General features: G+C 43.7%; 1 long non-coding RNA gene across 1 annotated transcript in view; it reads left to right on the top strand.

The window, feature by feature from the left end:
- LOC146359732 (uncharacterized) overlaps positions 1 to 9,103 on the top strand; it is an 87,940-nt gene extending 78,837 nt beyond the window's left edge. Inside the window, exons 2-3 of the long non-coding RNA XR_014786757.1 lie at positions 6,190 to 6,258; positions 7,089 to 9,103. This is a non-coding gene — a long non-coding RNA (uncharacterized LOC146359732). The remainder of the gene's footprint in view (positions 1 to 6,189; positions 6,259 to 7,088) is intronic.
- The last annotated feature ends 8,398 nt before the right edge of the window (positions 9,104 to 17,501 follow it).

Genomic DNA, 17,501 nt, shown 5'->3' with positions numbered 1-17,501 from the left:
TCATAGGGTCATTTAGAACGCCCCCCGCCCCATCTTACAACAGTACTCTGATTCCTTGGGCAGGGACTGCTGAGGCGGAGTAGAACCCAACAGGACAGGAGGAGAGCAAGGACGGAAGGTGAAGATTTGGAGCAGCATCTTGGGGGTCAGGTGTATAACCAGAGCAGAGCCTAGCAGAATTTGAAGCTGACCTGTTCTTCAGACCCTAGCACTGTTTACCTGATCGAACACATTTAGGCTAGCTGGACCAGTAAAATAACAGCTAAGGAGTAATCCCCTTCCCACATACAAAATAAAACAAATGTGGACCATAAAAGCATGGAAAGACTCCTGTTTCAATAATGAATGGGTTCTTTTCTTTGAAGGTTGTCCTGCTTTTTATGCATGCCAAGAATCTGGGACTTCCCATTTCAAATTCAATTCATATGTTTTTATGTGGTGGGAGTTCTTGCGGGGGGGGGGGGATTCCTGTATTCCACCAATAGAAAAATGGCTTCTTCAGCTTCCTGCTTATTTGGTTTTGTTCATTTTTCGCATTGGAGAGGATCTTAGCCCAAAGTGCTCAGAAAAACAGAAATACATTTTCATAATGTCACACTGAGGCTCAATCCTATATATACTTACCTGGGAGTGAGTTCTATACAACTCAGTAGGACTTACTTCTGAGTAAACCAGAGGATTGAGCAGGAAGGAATGCATTGGGTTGTATCCAATTTTAGTCTGATTTAAGTCCCATTCATTTCAATGGGTCTACTCTAAGTAGGACTAACATGACTTATAGTATGCCACCCATTGTTTCCTAAATGTTCACAGCCCAACATTAAGCCCTCCCCCAAGTATTATGGGATAAATAACTCCTTGGCTATTTTTCAGAAAGCATAATAGCTATCCTTTCACAAAGACATAGAGCAGGTAACAGTATCACATACATAGAAGCAATGGATCTGTTTGTGTGCATGCTTGTTTATTATGTTTATATCCCGACTTTCTTCCAAACAGCTAAAAGTGGCGTATATGATTCTCTCCCTCCTCATGTTGCCCTCACAATAAGCTTGTGAGGTAGGTTGGCTGAGAGATTGACCCAAGGAACATCCAGTGGGCTTCATGGCTGAGTTGAGGATTTGAACCTGGGTCTCCCAAGTTCTCTAACCACTAGAACACAGACTCTCTAACAGAACTGCAATGAGTTGGGTGGGGGGTGGAGAACCAAACTTGAATTTGCTTGCAAAAATTTAAATTGGTATTTTCCTTTTTTAAAAATTGCAACAATGTCCTAGTTTAGAGATATTGTTAGATGTAGGATGTCTCCGTGTCAAAAAGTACGAATACTTCAAATCAGGGAAAAAAATAGTTTTAACTGTGAATTCAACCTTAATAAACTAAGATTTCAATTGACGTGTGTTATGAGAGAGGGAATTGGAAGGTGTCTGTGAATTCAAAAGTGAATCTCCAGTGGGAATTATGCATTGCACTCAACAAAGAGATGCTGCCAAAATGGCACCCCCACAATGAGTTCTCCCCTTCTGCCCTGTGAAAAAAAGCACCAGATTGGGGAAGGCTGCTGCAATTCTGACCGCAAAGGAAGGCTTTCTTCACATGGAGCTTTTATCCTGCTATTGAGATTGCTCCTTCATGATCCTCGAGGACATCTCTTGCACTAAATGCCCCTTGTTCCATTTTTAAATAGATCACAGATAATGAGCCATCAAATTACCCGGTTGTGTTCTGCTTGAGTTCCCTCCCGAGTGCTGCGTGATGGAGTGAGCTCCCATCTTCACTCCCAGCTTCTGCCAACCTAGCAGTTCGAAAGCAAGAAATTGCAAGTAGATAAATAGGTACCGCTTCGGCGGGAAAGGTAACAGCATTCCGTGCACCTCAGTGTTCAGTCATGCCGGCCACATGACCATGGAAGCGTCTTCAGACAGCGCTGGCTCTTCGGCTTAGAAATGGAGATGAGCACCACACCCTAGAGTCGGACACGACTGGTTGGGGACACCTTTACCTTTTTACCTTTTTAGAGATGCCCACCCCTTCATGGATCACTGCCTTGTTGTGGCGAAGGGGCTTGCGTAACTCAGTGAAGCCATAAGCTATGCCGTGCAGGGCCACCCAAGACGAACAGGTCATGGCAGAGAGTTCTGACAAAATGTGGTCCACTGGAGAAGGAAATGGCCATCCACTCCAGTATTCTTGCCAAGAAAACCCCATGGAATGTATCACAAGGCTAAAAGATATGACGCCGGAAGATGAGCCCCTCAGGTCGGAAATGAATATGAACTTGAGCACGCTGCGGGTGAGAGCGGAGGACAGGAAGGCCTGGCGTGCTATATGGTCCATGGGGTCACGAAGAGTCGGACATGACTTAATGACTGAACAACAACAACAAAAACAACAACAACAACAACAACAGAGATGCCCAAAGGCACAAGCCTATCCATGTTTAGACAGAAAAAAGTACAACAACTCTGTCTAAACATGCATAGGATAGCACCCGTAGTCATTCTTTTAGCTCTGCATGGCAGAAATGCCACGATCCAGGAAGGCCTATAGTAAGGCTGTCCAGGATGGTCACTGCCATCTTCACCTATACTTCATTCATTTCCTTCCTCATGCTGCATGGCTTCCTAATGATCCCCACTCCATAAAGGTTGCAGTTCTGCACTTCAGTCCTTTGATTTCACTGGGATGTAGGTACACCTAAACCCGCACTGTAGGGAAGCCTTCTCCAACCTGGTGGCCTCCAGATGTGTTGGACCACAACTCCCGTCAGCCCCAAACCAACATGGCCAATGGTTGGGGTGATGGGAGTTGTAGTTCAAAACTACAACTACAACTTCCCCAAGTTGGGAAGGGTACTGTACGCTGTCCTGTAATTTGAAAACCAGAAATCTGTTACAGGGAGAATAATGGCATTTCCCTGTGCACCTAAAAACAGGATTTGGCTGTACTGAACAATTGTTCCATTTTACATCCAGAACATAGCGATAAGATAGATTCACTACAATGCAATGTCAAGTTCCCAGCAAATGGAAATGTACCAGTTGTGTATTTTCAAAAGAGTATGCCAAAATATCAGTTTGGCTTCAACCTCCATTGGGAAGAATTGCTTGCTTAGGAACAGAGAAGGCCTCTGTGCTATGCGACATAATCTTTGTTGATGCTAACGACTCCAACAGCACAGTTTCAGAATGATAATACACAGCACAGCACCTTGTCCTGGAAGCTGCCAAGAGAAGAACAAAGAGTCCATCCAGCATACAGGCCTTTAAACTGATGCACAGCCTCACAGAAATCCTGGGGCAACTTCTTTCATGAGATGTCAGTACTGAGGAGGGGGAAAGGGATGCTCCTGAACCATGTGTGTGCATGTGTGAACAATGAACATCAGTTTCCCCACAGAATAAGCAGCAATGTTTCATGAAAAAGCAATGATGGTACCTTGCCTCACCTCGGGCAGCTCCTTTCTCTGTTTTTACCATGGAGAAGCTTTTGCTAATGATGAGGGTATCCTGTGCATACTGAAAAAGAATTCAAGTGAAATTAGGAACTTTTTGAATACTATCTTGAAAGGATCATGTTGATACTGAGGCTACAATTCTCTATATAGTCAGACTGCTTAGATCTGACTGAAGGCAGCTGAGAGCAAAACAGTCCTAAAGTATGCAGGATTGCAGCTAGACAGTGCAGGCCTATGTGTGTTTACTCCAAAGTAAATCCAACTATATTCAATGGGACTTATTCCCAGGTGCATGTGTAGAGACTTGTAGGCCAAGTCTACTTGCAATACAGTGGGACATACTTCCAATTAAGCATGTCTAAGATTGCCTTGTCAGTCTCTAGTGGGCACTTCTTGGAAACCTGGGCACTATTGCTTCATTTCTAGCAAAACTTAACAGACTTTCCCCCTCTTATCCAGATTTGCCTGCCCCTGCCAAAAACTGGCAATCCATCTCAATGCACAGCAAACTGGAAGACACACATTTATGTAGCGTAGTAGAAAAATAGGCTTTGAAGAAAAAGCAGCCTGGATTAGAAGAGTGGAAGACAGAGCTGCTGTTAGACTGACAATTTAGTTGTTTGCATAGTTTATTGCAATGGATTAGAATATTTTAAAGTATTTTTATAAATAGCTTGCTAAAGCCACATTTTGTTTCCCCCCAAGTAAACTGTAACGCCAAGTTTGGAATTTGAAGTCTACTGCTTAAGAATTTTGTACAGAACTCTGTGTAACCGCTTGTCCTACGGCTTTTGATCCAGTTCTTCCCATCTTTCTTCCACGCAAGTAGAAATTTCAGAATGGAATAAACTCCTATAGGGAATAACTGGCTAATGAAGGAAGTAAAAGTGGGGGAAAGTGAGCATATCACCTTGGAATTCATGATAGCAAAGGTTATGAAAACTTAGCATAGTTGGACATGTACTCTGGGTTTTAGGAAAGCTGATAGAAAGAAGTCTTCAGAGAAACATCAGGTAGGATCCATGGCTAAAAATTCTGAAGGAGTAAAGAGTTCAAGAGGGTGGGGAGATTCTGAAATGTGAAATACCAAGGCACACTCACAAATTATTCCAGTGAGTAGCCCTACCTCTTCCTTGTTTTCCTTCTTCCTCTGATAATAGCCACAGAAGCTCTTATTCTTAGCATGCCTCACAAGCCTAAGCTCATTCTGGGCTTTAGCTTTTCTGACACAAGGTTCAGGCCACTTCTTGGTTCTATGTCCCTCCTTCCATCTTCTACACATGTCCTTTTAAAGTCTCACCTCATTGGAGAGCTCCCTGTGCAGCCACCCGGGCTTCTTTAGACATCGTCCACTTTTCCTTCTCACTGGAATACAATTGTGTATTGTTTCAGAGTGTTTCACTCTTTAGGTGCTTACAAGCACCTCTACGCAGTGGCTAGAGATAATTCACTGGAGGTAAGCAAATGTACACGTGTTAAGAGCAGCCTAGTTCGATCACACGTGTTAGTAACCAGAGGCCCATGGACTGCCCTCTGCCCTCAGAGGCCTTCCCTGTCACCCACAATAGTCATCCCCATTCACTGTCCTCCCCATGCACCATCCTCCTCATTTAAATCATGGACTTCCCCCCTCCCTGGTAGTCCAGGCTGGACTACTGTAGTGCCCTGTATGTGGGGCTGCCTTTGAAGATAGTTCAGAAATTTCAGTTGGTGCAGAATGCTCCTGCCTGAGCGTTGGTGGGGGTGAGGCAGTTCAGTCATATAACGCCTATACTGCACCAGCTGCACTGGTTACTGGTGTGTTTCTGAGCCCAATTTAAAGTGCTGGTTTTGACGTTTAAAGCCTTAAACAGTTTGGGATCGAATTACTTGAAGGACTGCCTTCACCCATATCAGCCTGCTCATACTTTAAGATCGGCAAGAGAGCCCTTCTCATTTACCTACCTGTGAGAGCAGTTAGGTGGATGAGAGAGGGCCTTTTCTGCAGTGGCCCTATATTTCTGGAATAAATTGCCGTTGGGGGTTTGCCAGGCCCCATCATTGCAGGCTTTTAGGAAGGCCCTGAAAACATATTATTTTGCTTTCGTCTTCCCCTGATATGTTAGCTGTTCTTGCTGGTTTAGACTGCATCAGTTTTTATTATGTGTTTTATCAGATGCCGCTTTGGAGGGCTCCCGCCAAGAAAGAAAGAAATGGCACTGGGAGATCTTCAGCTGTTCCCAACCAGCTTAGCAGCATGAGGCGAGGGGCGGGGCATGCAGGGAGGGGAGGGGAGGGGGTGAGTGAGTGAGAGAGTCTCTCCCTGCCATTCGCTAGCCCCATCACTAGTGCAGCCCCTGAAGGATTCCTCAGCCACCAACGCGGCCATTCACCCCAAAACGGTTGCTCTCTCCTGCTCTTGAAAAATGTACTGAGAGATGGCACCCGTCATGGGGCTGCTAAAATGTAAGGGCACTGGGACCGAGACACAGTAGAAACAAACCTCTGCAACCATGCAGAGGATCATGCAATGAGACTGTGCAAGGTACATGAGTCCTGTCACTGTGATGAGGGTTACATGAGACTGGGAGTATGAGCATTAGTTGCGAAGGGAGAGAAATGTTTTCATCCTAGGTCAATGGAAATGAGGAAGCTGAAGCAGTAGATGTTAAAGCTGAAATTCCCTGACACTATGCCTTCGGGTTATATGGCCCCTTGGTTAGGTAATGCTTCTTTGTTTTCTATCTTTATAGGCACAAACTCAAAAAGTACTTTTGTGGCACAGAAATGCCTGATGCAGCGCACTCTGCAGCAGTTAACTGGTATAGTATATAATCATTTATTACCTGGACATTTAATAAAATAATCATCATTATGAGGGCTGAGCCGAAACTATTCACCATTTTTAGGGTAGTTTTCTGCTATGTCAAAAAACACCCACATTTTTCATGGACTTTTTGGCATTGCTTGCAAAAACGTTTGTTCATTTATATTGCCCCCTCTTGCTCCCCCAATTGACTTTTGCCATCAGTGATGTCATCACACAGCCAAACCGGATTGGCTATGCTGTGTCATGACATCATCCTGTTCACTATATGGTGATTGGCTGGAGTCATGCATGTGGCTAATCCAGGAAGTAGAAAGAAGGATTAGCCAGAGGAGAAAAAATGGTGTCACAGCAGCAACAGGAAATAATGACACCAAACAGGATGAAAAAGGTGAATATTTGCACAATCAAGATGTTTTTCAGGAAATATTCTCCCCAAAGGCTGCAATCCTACACACATGTACCTGGGAGTAAGTCTCATTGAACTCCACGGGGTTTACTTTTGAATACACATATACAGAATTATGCTGCTAGAGTATCATTTTTTCAGCCTGAACAGCAGAACTGGAGAATGCTCGGCACAGCCCAACTAATTATCTCTCTTTCTAACATACATAATAAAAATATTTAAACAGAAACATGGCTAAATATTTTTGAAATGAATATATTTGAAGGGACAGTTCTCCATATCAAGTCATTTTCTCAGTATGTTGTTAGTATTTGGTGTTTTTTCCCCTCTTTAACACATTGATGCTTATTTCAACTCAAAATTCTTCAGAGATGCTTTCATTAAATTAATTATTCCCCTCTCCCTCATGATTATAGGTCATCTGTTTTCTTTATTCGGCATTTAAAACTATTGGAATTTTGCATCCGCAGACTGTTGAAGAAGTGAACTGATGCAACTTTCTGTTGCGCTCTTTCTCCACTGGCTTCACTACAGTTGTAAGAGTCACAAAGCAGTAGTACTTCCTCTCCTACTAGTATCAGCAGCAAAGAATTGAGCAGCCACCAGCATGTGATAAGAGCAATTTAACTCCTTCGATGCTTGTATGTGATATGCGGATAATTCATAGTGGGTGGGATGGTGGATCATCCATTTATTCAACATTCATTTCAGTTATGACATATCACTTAGAAAGGATTTGAAGTATTTAAGTGGGAGGGGGTTAAAGTCCAGTGTTCACAGCACTGGCATATCTTCTATTACCAGAGTTCACACACCACTTAGGTTGTTCTCTTTCTAACTTAAGCCATATGGGTCTCTTAGGGACAAATTTCACCTGCTTAGGGTCTGCCGTACCATTAGGCAGAATAAGGCAGCCACCTTAAGCAGCTGAAATGGGGGAGGGGGCAGTGGTTCCTCCTGAACTCCCTGGCTGTTCCCCTCCATTGGGGGTCAGAGCTCTGTATGCCACATAAACTGTCCTGGGCCTCCTAAACTAGCCTGCTGCCTGATAATGTGGCAAAAGCCATTATCACATTGTCAGCAGTGAAGTAAGATTCCATCATGTCCAGGCTCAGTGTTAAGTTAAACTAAGGGGCAACCCAAAAGCAAATCAGTACACAGGCAATGGTTGAAGGCAGTTTTACCAGGCAAAAGGGACAGTTCCAAGAGAGAGGTCAGAAAACAGCCAAGGTCAAAACACAGAGAAGAAGCCAGATCCAATAGACAGTCAAAGAGACAGAGTCAAGCAGGAGTCCAAGGTCAGTAGCACAAAAGTTCCATCACAGAGCAAGGTCAGAGGAACAAGGAACTGGAAGAAGTTGTTTCCAACAATGGCTAGACTGATACTGCAGGCTTATATTGCCAGAGCTTCCTGAGACCCACCCAGGGCTCAGCTGCAGTTTGTTACAGGCCTTGCTTCTAAGGAGTCTCTTCCTCTTGAGGAGCCCTTCTTTCTGTTTGGCACTTCTCCTTAAAGGAACCGTACTGGCCTACTGGTCACCCAGCCTCTGCCTCAGTGGCGGAACTCCCCTCCTCCTGTGGGGACGGAACCATGGTCTTCTCCAGTGAGGACCCAGGCTCCCCCATGTCTCCTGCCATGGGTGGTTTCTTGGTGCTAGCTGTCTCTGGGAGCTCTGGCTCCTCCTCAGAGGAGGATTCCTCCAGTGGGGGCATGACAAACTGCCAGGCCAGTCAGCAGCTGTACATGGACTAGTGAGGGGACTCCATCATGCCCTTCTCTCAGGCAGTAAAATGTCCTGGGCCAGCCCTGCACCTGATATGCAAACACATTTATTCAACCCACCTAATCAGCTATTTCAATGGGAAAACATTTTGTAAAGGCATTTCGGAGCCGAGAAGAAGTAGGAAGTGTATGTGTGAACTATTCCCTGGTTTTCCACTGTAAAATGTATGAACCTGCCTGTTCATTCCGATCATTTTCAGAGGCCATGTTTTGTGTGTGTCATTCTGCCACCACCACCATCTGAGGTAAGGGTGTGTGTGTAATTATATAAGAGAGGGCTTTCACAGTAATGGCACCTTGATTGTGGGACTTCTTCCTGAGTGCAATTCGCTTGGCTTCTTTGTTGATGGGTTTCGGGTGGCAAGTTTTTGGTAGGCCTTTTGGGGAGGTAGATGTATAGCCAGCGGATGTTCTTGCTATTTACATTGTACACCACCTTGATGGCTTTTTAGCACATAAGGTGGTATATAAATGTCATTAATAAAAAAATACTTCTTATTAATGCTAATGTTGTCCTGTGTTATAAACATAATTACTATGCTGGCTTTAATGTTACTGCTTTAATGTTGATGTAAGTGGCCTTGTACATCATTTAATGGAAAGGCAGAATAGACATATTTGAAATAAATAAACAAATGTCACACTTCCTCAGCTGCTTTTGCCATCCTGTAAAGTTCCAGTTACTCTCGCAGATATATGACTGGAACTCCAGTGGCTGGGGGAGGGGAGGGCAGATCTGCTGTGAAGGGGGAGTTGCAATGGAAAAGTGGCATGCAAGGCAAGGGTTAAGCACCCCTTCCCTTCCCACCACTTTTTCCCAGCACATAACCTCCTCCTGAAGTCTCCCCCACCCCTACAAGAAGCAGCTATTGGGGTTTTAATGAGTGCATTTGCATTTGATGTATAGTTTGTCCTTCAGGAATACAGTAAACATTGTTTCTCAGATATACTGCATCTCTGCTTGGCCATGTGTCTGCTTGAAGTTGGAGGTGGTGCTATCATGAGACAATCTGAAGTGGCTGTTTCAGGCTTAAGAGTTTGGGTGCCATGAAAGGCAATTGAGTGGAAGGCAGGCAGACCCAAAGGGGCATAATCTATGAGGACATTCTCTAGCACAAGCTTCATTGTAATGAGCAGGAGCTCATGCAAGCTTGTGGTACTTCATGCATAGTTTTCATTTATATCTAGGGCTGTGCTAAATGTCCAGGAACTAACATTTTGGTCATGAAAAGGGGTTGGGGGGCTCTCGAATCTTCCCTGAAAGACCCCCACCTTGAACATACAATTTTTGTGCTTTCTCACCTTCTGTTCATTGTCAGCTGCTTCAGCACCCTATTTTAATTTCTACTGGGGCTGCTTCTTTAGAATATGATCCCAGCCAATCAGGGATGCCATATGATGACATCACAAAGCCAATAGCCAGTCAGATTTGATATTTTGACAACATCATTGAGGGCAACATCAGGGTGGGGGAAAGCTTCCTGTATCACATTTTACTCACTCTGAATGGACAGAAGGGCGGACAGCGTGATTTGTTGGGGAGGAAGGAAAGTGTGGCTGCCATTGCTAGCCCCGCCTGAATGGTTACCTTCCATTCAGTCTTGTCAAGGAAGGCAGCCACTGTAGTGGCTACTGCTTTCCCCCATCCCCCCACCACATAAGTAAGATGAGTAAAACTACATCCATTTGTACATCCCTCCCCCCAGAAATTAACCCCAATTGGTCCTCCTTTCCATTGCCTATGAACAGGTCTGCAAAGGGGTGTAATATGTTAGCTGTCTTTCAGAGGGTGTACTCTGAAGGGTAGCAACAATATTCACCATTCAAATTCTGGGCATTCAGTGTTGATTTCGGAAGCATTGCCCTCACACTTGAATCTGATTGGCTACGTAGCATTGTGAGATCATTATGTTTCCTGTGGCTTCTCCACTGACTGGGATTTGGGTGCCATGAAGGGCAACAGAATGGAAGATAGGAAGACCCAAGAGAGTCTTAGGAAGAAGACCCAATTTAAGAAATAAGGGCACAATCCTATGCATATTTAGACAGAAAATAGTCCTACAACTCCCAGCATGCTGGGAGTTGTAGGACTTTTTTCTCTCTAGACTTGCATAGGACTGCACCCTAAATGGCTCTGAAGCAGCAGCCTATCAAGGAACAAACAGGCAACAAATCAAGCTAAGCAAAGGCAGGGCGTTTTGACAAACATTTCAATCCCTCCCCGCAATGCAGTACTTTCACCCCTAAATTGAAACAGGCAGATATTTGGCAGAGCTCTAATATGAACTGAAATATTTCTGTTCCTAGGTTTAAATTCATTATTTAAATAGAATAAATTTATATGTGTTTATGTCAGTACAAGGCCAGATGAGATGTCTGCATTTTAACCATGATTTCCACAGTGCACTTAATCCTTGATCTGGTAACATATGCTTGGGTAACTATATCTGTAAATACAGAGCTATTTCGAACTGTTTACAGTTAGACATATTTGACATTTCTCTCCATTCTAGACAGAAAAGTAAAGTCATTGTCATTGCTATTCCTTTGCGTAACAATGTTTTCGTTTTGGCAATTCTGTTAGCGAATTTCATCTGTTCTGTAAAGGGTTTTAGTGGAGTTCTCTTTCTTTCTTTCTTTCTTTCTTTCTTTCTTTCTTTCTTTCTTTCTTCCTTGGCCTCATCATTTTTGACATGTTCTTTCTGTTGCTTGTTTTGGTTTTCACTACTTCTTGGTTGCTCTGTGATGGAGTGGAATGCAAATGTAATAATTCTTGTGATGCAGCTGACAAATGGTGTAATGTAAATTTGGAGAAATGCAAAATGGTTATTCATAATCTGAAGAATGGGCCTGGGTGGTTTAGTGGATTTTTGCCTGAGATACCTCAAGTCAAACCACTGCATGTGCTGTGTGGCCCATTTCTGTGTCTCATTTGCTCCTGTGTAAAATGGAATAATTATAAACAGGATTATTTATTTATTTATTTATTTCTATACCGCCCAATAGCCGAAGCTCTCTGGGTGGTTCACAAAAATTAAAACCAAACAACACACAATAAAACAATTTAAAATATATAGAACATTAAAACCACAATTACTGAAGAAGGGCCCATTTAACTGGTAAACAAAGATAGGTTTCAAAGCATTCTTCACATTCAAAGTGTTAACAGGAATTATTATTAATAATGGCTGGCATACACTCTACAGCAGCAGTTCTCAAATTTTTTTTCACTGGCCACTTGAAAATTGCTGGGGGTCTTGGCACATCACTTAATACACTATTCCCCTACAATCAAAGCATGTATATAAGTCATATTTTAATAATATTTCTCTTCTTGAGTCAAAACTGTCTCAAGTGTCAAAACCAGCATTGTATTACAAAAGTCTCAGATCCTAGGTCAGGCCACCGAGAAGGGCCCTGTTGACTGATAAGTTGTTAGGAAAAATTGTACAGGTAATTATGGGTTGGAGCCAGACTTAGTTGTACTCAGAGTATACTCATGGAAATCAATAGGTTTTAACTCAATCATGGCTAACTTCAATCCCATGCATTTCAATAGGTTTACTCTGAGTATGACTAAGTCTGGATCCAACCTCACGTTTTTATTGTACACAGCTTTGGTAAATGTCTTTGTTAAGCAGTATATAAACTAAAATAACAGACTGCACCAGCACGATGTTATGAAAATCAGAGGCCTTCTTAGCCAATCTGGCCCTGGTCAAAATAGGCTAGATCAGGGCTGGGCAACTTGTGGCCTTCAGTTACTGTTGGACTGCAACTCCCATTAGCCCAAGTCAGCGGAACCAATTGTGAGGCATGATGAGAGTTGCAACAACTCCCATCATCCTGTCCAACAACATCTTAAAGGTGAAAAGTTGCCCACCCCTGGCCTTGATCTCCATTTTTAGAAAGAATAAATCAAGTGCGGGGCCAAGTTCAGATACTGTTGATTGATCCTCAGCGTTTCCACAGACCACCTGAATGGAGCCTGTAGAACACCAGTGGTCTACAGAATACAGTCTGAGAACGTCCACTTTACAGAGTCTTGTAAAATGAGGGGGGGCCTTTTATGGATGGTAGAACATCGCTCTCCCCATCGTTGCATTTCAGATGACATGTGATGATTTATCAGGACCACCTCTGTCTCTGGCTGATGTGTTTCTTCTGCACACTGAATGACTATTATTATAAACAATTTAATGTGTCTGGGTGGTTAATACACATGCCAAAGGCAGAAATCCCTTTGATTAAAAAAAAAACCAACCCACTGACAATCTGACTGTGTTTATAACATTGCTGTAATTATTACGAAGCACAGAAAAGAAAAGAGAATAGCTTCTTTGTAATATTGCCCATTGCACTAAACAGAATCTTCCCTATTTCTTTGGTGTACAGTGTGAATGTCCTATCTTCTTTCCCTGTGCATGTATATTTGTTTTCAGTGTAGGAAACATTCAGTGCACCTCTACCCTTTTTGTTTAATACTCCACTTCTAAATCTTCTAATTATGTTCTAATCAACTACTTCTAATCATGTTTATTTTGAAGAAAGTCCCATGGAGTTCAATGGCACTTACTCTCCAGTATGTTTGCTTAGGATATTAGCCTAAGGCTGCAATCCTATTCACACTTATCTGCAAGTAAGTCCAATTGACTAAGATTGTTTGATTGTGTATATGTGTGTTTCCCCCAAGGATGTATATTGCAACCTGTTGGCCTGGTTTGGACATCACACTAAACCATAGTTAGTGTGATGAGCCTGGTGAGCCTTGAGCTTGCACACTCTCCATCCTCCTCCAATGCAGCTGTGAGTTCAGAAGTTTTTGCTTCCATGTTTGATTAACTATACTTGTTATCTCATCCAAACCCAGTTAATCTTAACTATGGTTTGTTTAAAATAAGCCAGCTTCAAACCATGGTTTATGAAACTGGCTTGTTTCAACAAATTATAGTTGGAATTAATCATAGTTTAGGGTTTGAACATAATGCTAAATCGTGGTTAATTGAAACTGGAACTGAAAGCTTCTGATTTCCTCCCCATGGCTGTGCCCAAGGAGAAGAGTTGGGGAGCATGTGAACCTGAAGCTCATTCTTCTTATGTTGAGCTTTGGTTTAGTGTGATGTCCCAATTCAGCCATTTAGTTTAGCATGGCACAAAGTTGCAAGAAACATATACTGCAAGGATCAGAGACGTTCAGAGCTCAGTTAATTAAATGCTGTAGCACCAATTGGGATTGAATGAAATTCATCCATTCATTCATCCAAATTATCTTCAATAAGGCAATTTTACTTTATTCAAAATGCACATTATCCTCTTTCTCACTGTGTCTAAATTCAGACCAAAGAGGGATCCTAAGGATTAATTCTAGTAAGGATTTGCTTTCCCTTTCCCTTTATAATTTCTTAGTTTCCAAGTACCACATCTCTCTCTCTCTCTCTCTCTCTCTGCATGTTTAATGCCCTCCAGTGTATTCAGTCCTATTATTTTTCTCCTGCAAACGGCAAGGTACACTAGAGGGCAGCACAACTTTTCTGTTTCTTTGCTTTTGAGCACTGACTGTTATATCTTCTTCATTGTGCACTTTCTGGCTCCTAAGTCCCAGCTATGCAGTGGAATCCCTAGAAGAAGAAGGAGAAGGAGAAGACGAAGAAGAAGAAGAAATCTGGAATGTCACAAAAGAAAAGACAGTTTTGTTTTGAGGGTGCAAATTCTGTCTTACATACACAAACAGTGAAAATGATGCACTAAAATAGAAAAAGAATTTGTATGTTTTATGAGCAGGCACTTGCTCGGGTTTGCAATTGACCTGAAAAAAAGCCCCAAGCCAAGCCAGGGGTTGCTTTTAGTTTGAGCCATTTGTGAGAAAAGTAAGGGGAGAAGGCTGACCCTTTTCCTCTTAGTTTTTTTTTTTGTGTCGGTGGTGGTGGCAACTGGTGACCCCAGTTCTGGAGGGGCTGTGATACCATTCAGGTTTTCAGTTAAAAAAAAAAGATAAAGGTGTCCCCAACCAGTCGTGTCCGACTCTAGGGTGCGGTGCTCATCCCCGTTTCTAAGCCGAAGAGCCAGCGCTGTCCGAAGACGCTTCCGTGGTCATGTGGCCGGCATGACTGAACACCAAGGTGCACGGAACGCTGTTCTGGAGGGGCTGTGATACCATTCAGGCTTTCAGTTGGCACCAGCCAAATCTCTAGTGGTGCTATCCAAGGTCCTGAAAGGTGCTATCCAAGGTGCTGAACCCCATCCCCAAAATGGGTTCAGTGCCTTGGACAGCACCATTAGAGTTTTGGCTGGTGGTAACTAAAACCCTGAATGGAATCACAGCCCTTCCAGAACTAGAGTCATCAGCCACCACTGGGTGTTGGTGTTGATGGGGAATGTTTAATACAACTTGGTGAATAGCTAGCTTTTTTGATGAATGCCACACCTGCAAAAAACCCACACCTGAACACAACCCCAAACCACTCTAGGCTTGGACCCCCTCCCTCCACCCCAAGCTACCAGAATTTTTATTTCACAAATGGCACCTTTAGCATTTGCTCACTCTGGCTTTCCCCCACCCCTTTCCAGCTGTGCCTCCTATGCAGTTATGGACTGTCAATAGTTCCAGTGGATAAAGACCGAAATAGCCTAATTTTTGTAACCTTTCTGCATTCATTTCTGTGCAAGTATGAGTACAGAAATTTGTATATTGTCATCTACAGCTCACACAGATGTGAAATGTAATGGACAAGACTGAAGACCCATGAAAGTCTGTAATAACTGAGTTCAGACCAGGATTAGACTAAGGCCCTTTTCACATGTTCTAAAACTATGTAGAATGAAGTTGTTGTGGTGCTGGTGCAGGAGGCGAGTTGCGTCTGCTGCCACCCACCCCACTTCCATGTACTTCTGTGTGCACAGAGCTGATGAAACAAGCCCAACGTTACATTTAATGGGGCCCACGGGCCTTGGGAGGCTGCACTGGGGCTGATGCATTGCCACCCGCCTCGACTCCTCACACGTGAACCTGTGCCACTCCACTCCCAGCCATTACAGCACCATCTCTGCAGGGTAGGTCACCTTGTGATCAAGGGAGGGGGATGGCAACATTGGTGGCTGCAGCAGCAGTATTGCCACTGGAAGGTGGAGTGATGCTGAGGGGGCTTGGTTGATGCTGGGGGGGGATGTTGAGGGCAGGGCCCCCCAAAACCTGGAGACAGCCTGTAATGAACAGTTGGAGATGAGGGTGTGGAATCCTTTGTACATGGTTTAAGACTCCATGAAAAGGCTTAACTGATGAAAGATAAGCCCAAAAAGAGCTACTATTTAATTGGAGGTTAAGAACATAAGAAGAGCCATGCTGGATCAGATCCGGGAGTCCGTCTAGTCCAGCATTTTGTTCACACATTGAGGATGTAGGGTGGCCTGGTCTTTCTCTCTGTGCTGGGAGGAGGCACAGTTCTGAGCTTCCTTCCAGAATGGAGGAGGGAACAGGTGTGTGACATCACGGGGTGAGGTCATGCCCCCTGACCTCATCTGGTCTGTGGTGGGTCTGGTGGAGGGCAATCTAGTATCCTACCACAAAAGAGTTCTACACCCCATGCTTTATAACCAGAAATGTGACTAGCAGATTGTAAACTTCCAACGAATTCAGCAAAGTTACTTAAGGCGCAATCCTATGTATGTTTAGATAGCAAAAACTCCTACAACCCCCAGCCAGCCAGCCATGGCTGGCTGGGGAATGCTTGGAGTTGCAGGACTCTTGTAGGGAGCACAGCCTCTCATCCACCAAACTGCAACCTTGCGAAGACAAAAGAACCCTGGGGCTCCAAAGAGTGAAGTGTAATCTAAATATTTCCAGTATTACATGACCTGCATATTCTCTGGTCAGTGCGAGGTCCAGTAAAGCATAAGAAATGGCAAAGGAAAGTTTATTTTTACCAGGTGAAATGAGAGAGTTTGGAAGTTCGGTCCTGTCCTTGTGGCTTTGGCAGACCTCTTAGTAGACAATTTTCCTGTTGTCGGTTAACCGCTCATGCTGTTTGCTCATTTGACAGCTCAAAATAAATGGGACTGCATTGGGCGGGGGTGAGGGGAAGCTTTGGGCAAATTCACACTTTTTAACCACAGCAATTTTGCTACAGGTTGTCAACAATATAGCTGATATAGAAGGAAATTCCCCCCCTCACGTTCCTTCCCACTGCAGTTTTCTCAAAAGTCCAGTCTAACAGGGGTGTGGTGCTGCTTTAAAAACCACATTTCCCTGATACAAAAGGAGCTATACATTTGGATAGGTATGGGCCACTGCCTCTCTGTATCCACTCCAGTGGAGGCTGATGGCTCCAATTTCAGTGGGGCTGTAAATCCCTTCTGAGTTTCAGCCAGAACCCGCCAGAATTCTACAGGAGCTATCCAAGGTACTGGATCTGTCTGGGGATAGGGTTCCTTACCTTGGATAGCTCCTTTAGAGTTGTTGCTGGTTCTGACTGAAATCCAGAATGGATTTATGGCCCCACCGAAATCGGAGCCACCAGCCTCCACTGATCCACTCTTGATTCTCCCCCCCCCCCCCCATCTTGTTTGTTTTGTCCCCTTTTTTGTCCCTCCACCATTCTTTGATTTCCACAGGACTGGTCGCAGACATTTTGCTGCATCAGGCATGTATGCACCATTATGTGTGATGGACACACCTTGTCTATTTTGCCAGGTAAACAGATGCTGAAACAGAGAAGTGTGTTTTTATCATATTTGGCAATGTACATGAAATTTCTTGGGTGTATGTACCCTGCATGTCTGTATGGGAAATTAATCAAATATGAACTGGCCTTTCTTCAGGGTGATAGCAAAATCTGCCTTTGAATAGCAAAGGCCATTCAAAAGTGACTTCTATTGCATAAGTTCAATGCATCACAGATCTCGCCCCAATGTTGGCAGAACCGTCAAACGGAAAAATGTTTGGAGTGCAGAGAGACTGAAATCATCTACTCCCCTCCCTCTCCCCCAAATTATTCAAAATTCATTAGAAAGGCTTTAAGAGCTAAGAGAAAGGCTCGCATGGAGGCTGAAA

The sequence above is a fragment of the Heloderma suspectum genome, chromosome 1, assembly GCF_057233095.1.
Source record: "Heloderma suspectum isolate Gila_16-S chromosome 1, 16-S_ref, whole genome shotgun sequence".
Lineage (NCBI taxonomy): Eukaryota > Metazoa > Chordata > Lepidosauria > Squamata > Helodermatidae > Heloderma > Heloderma suspectum.
Note: the sequence above shows the minus strand (reverse complement) of the source record. Positions and strands in the feature narration are given on the sequence as shown.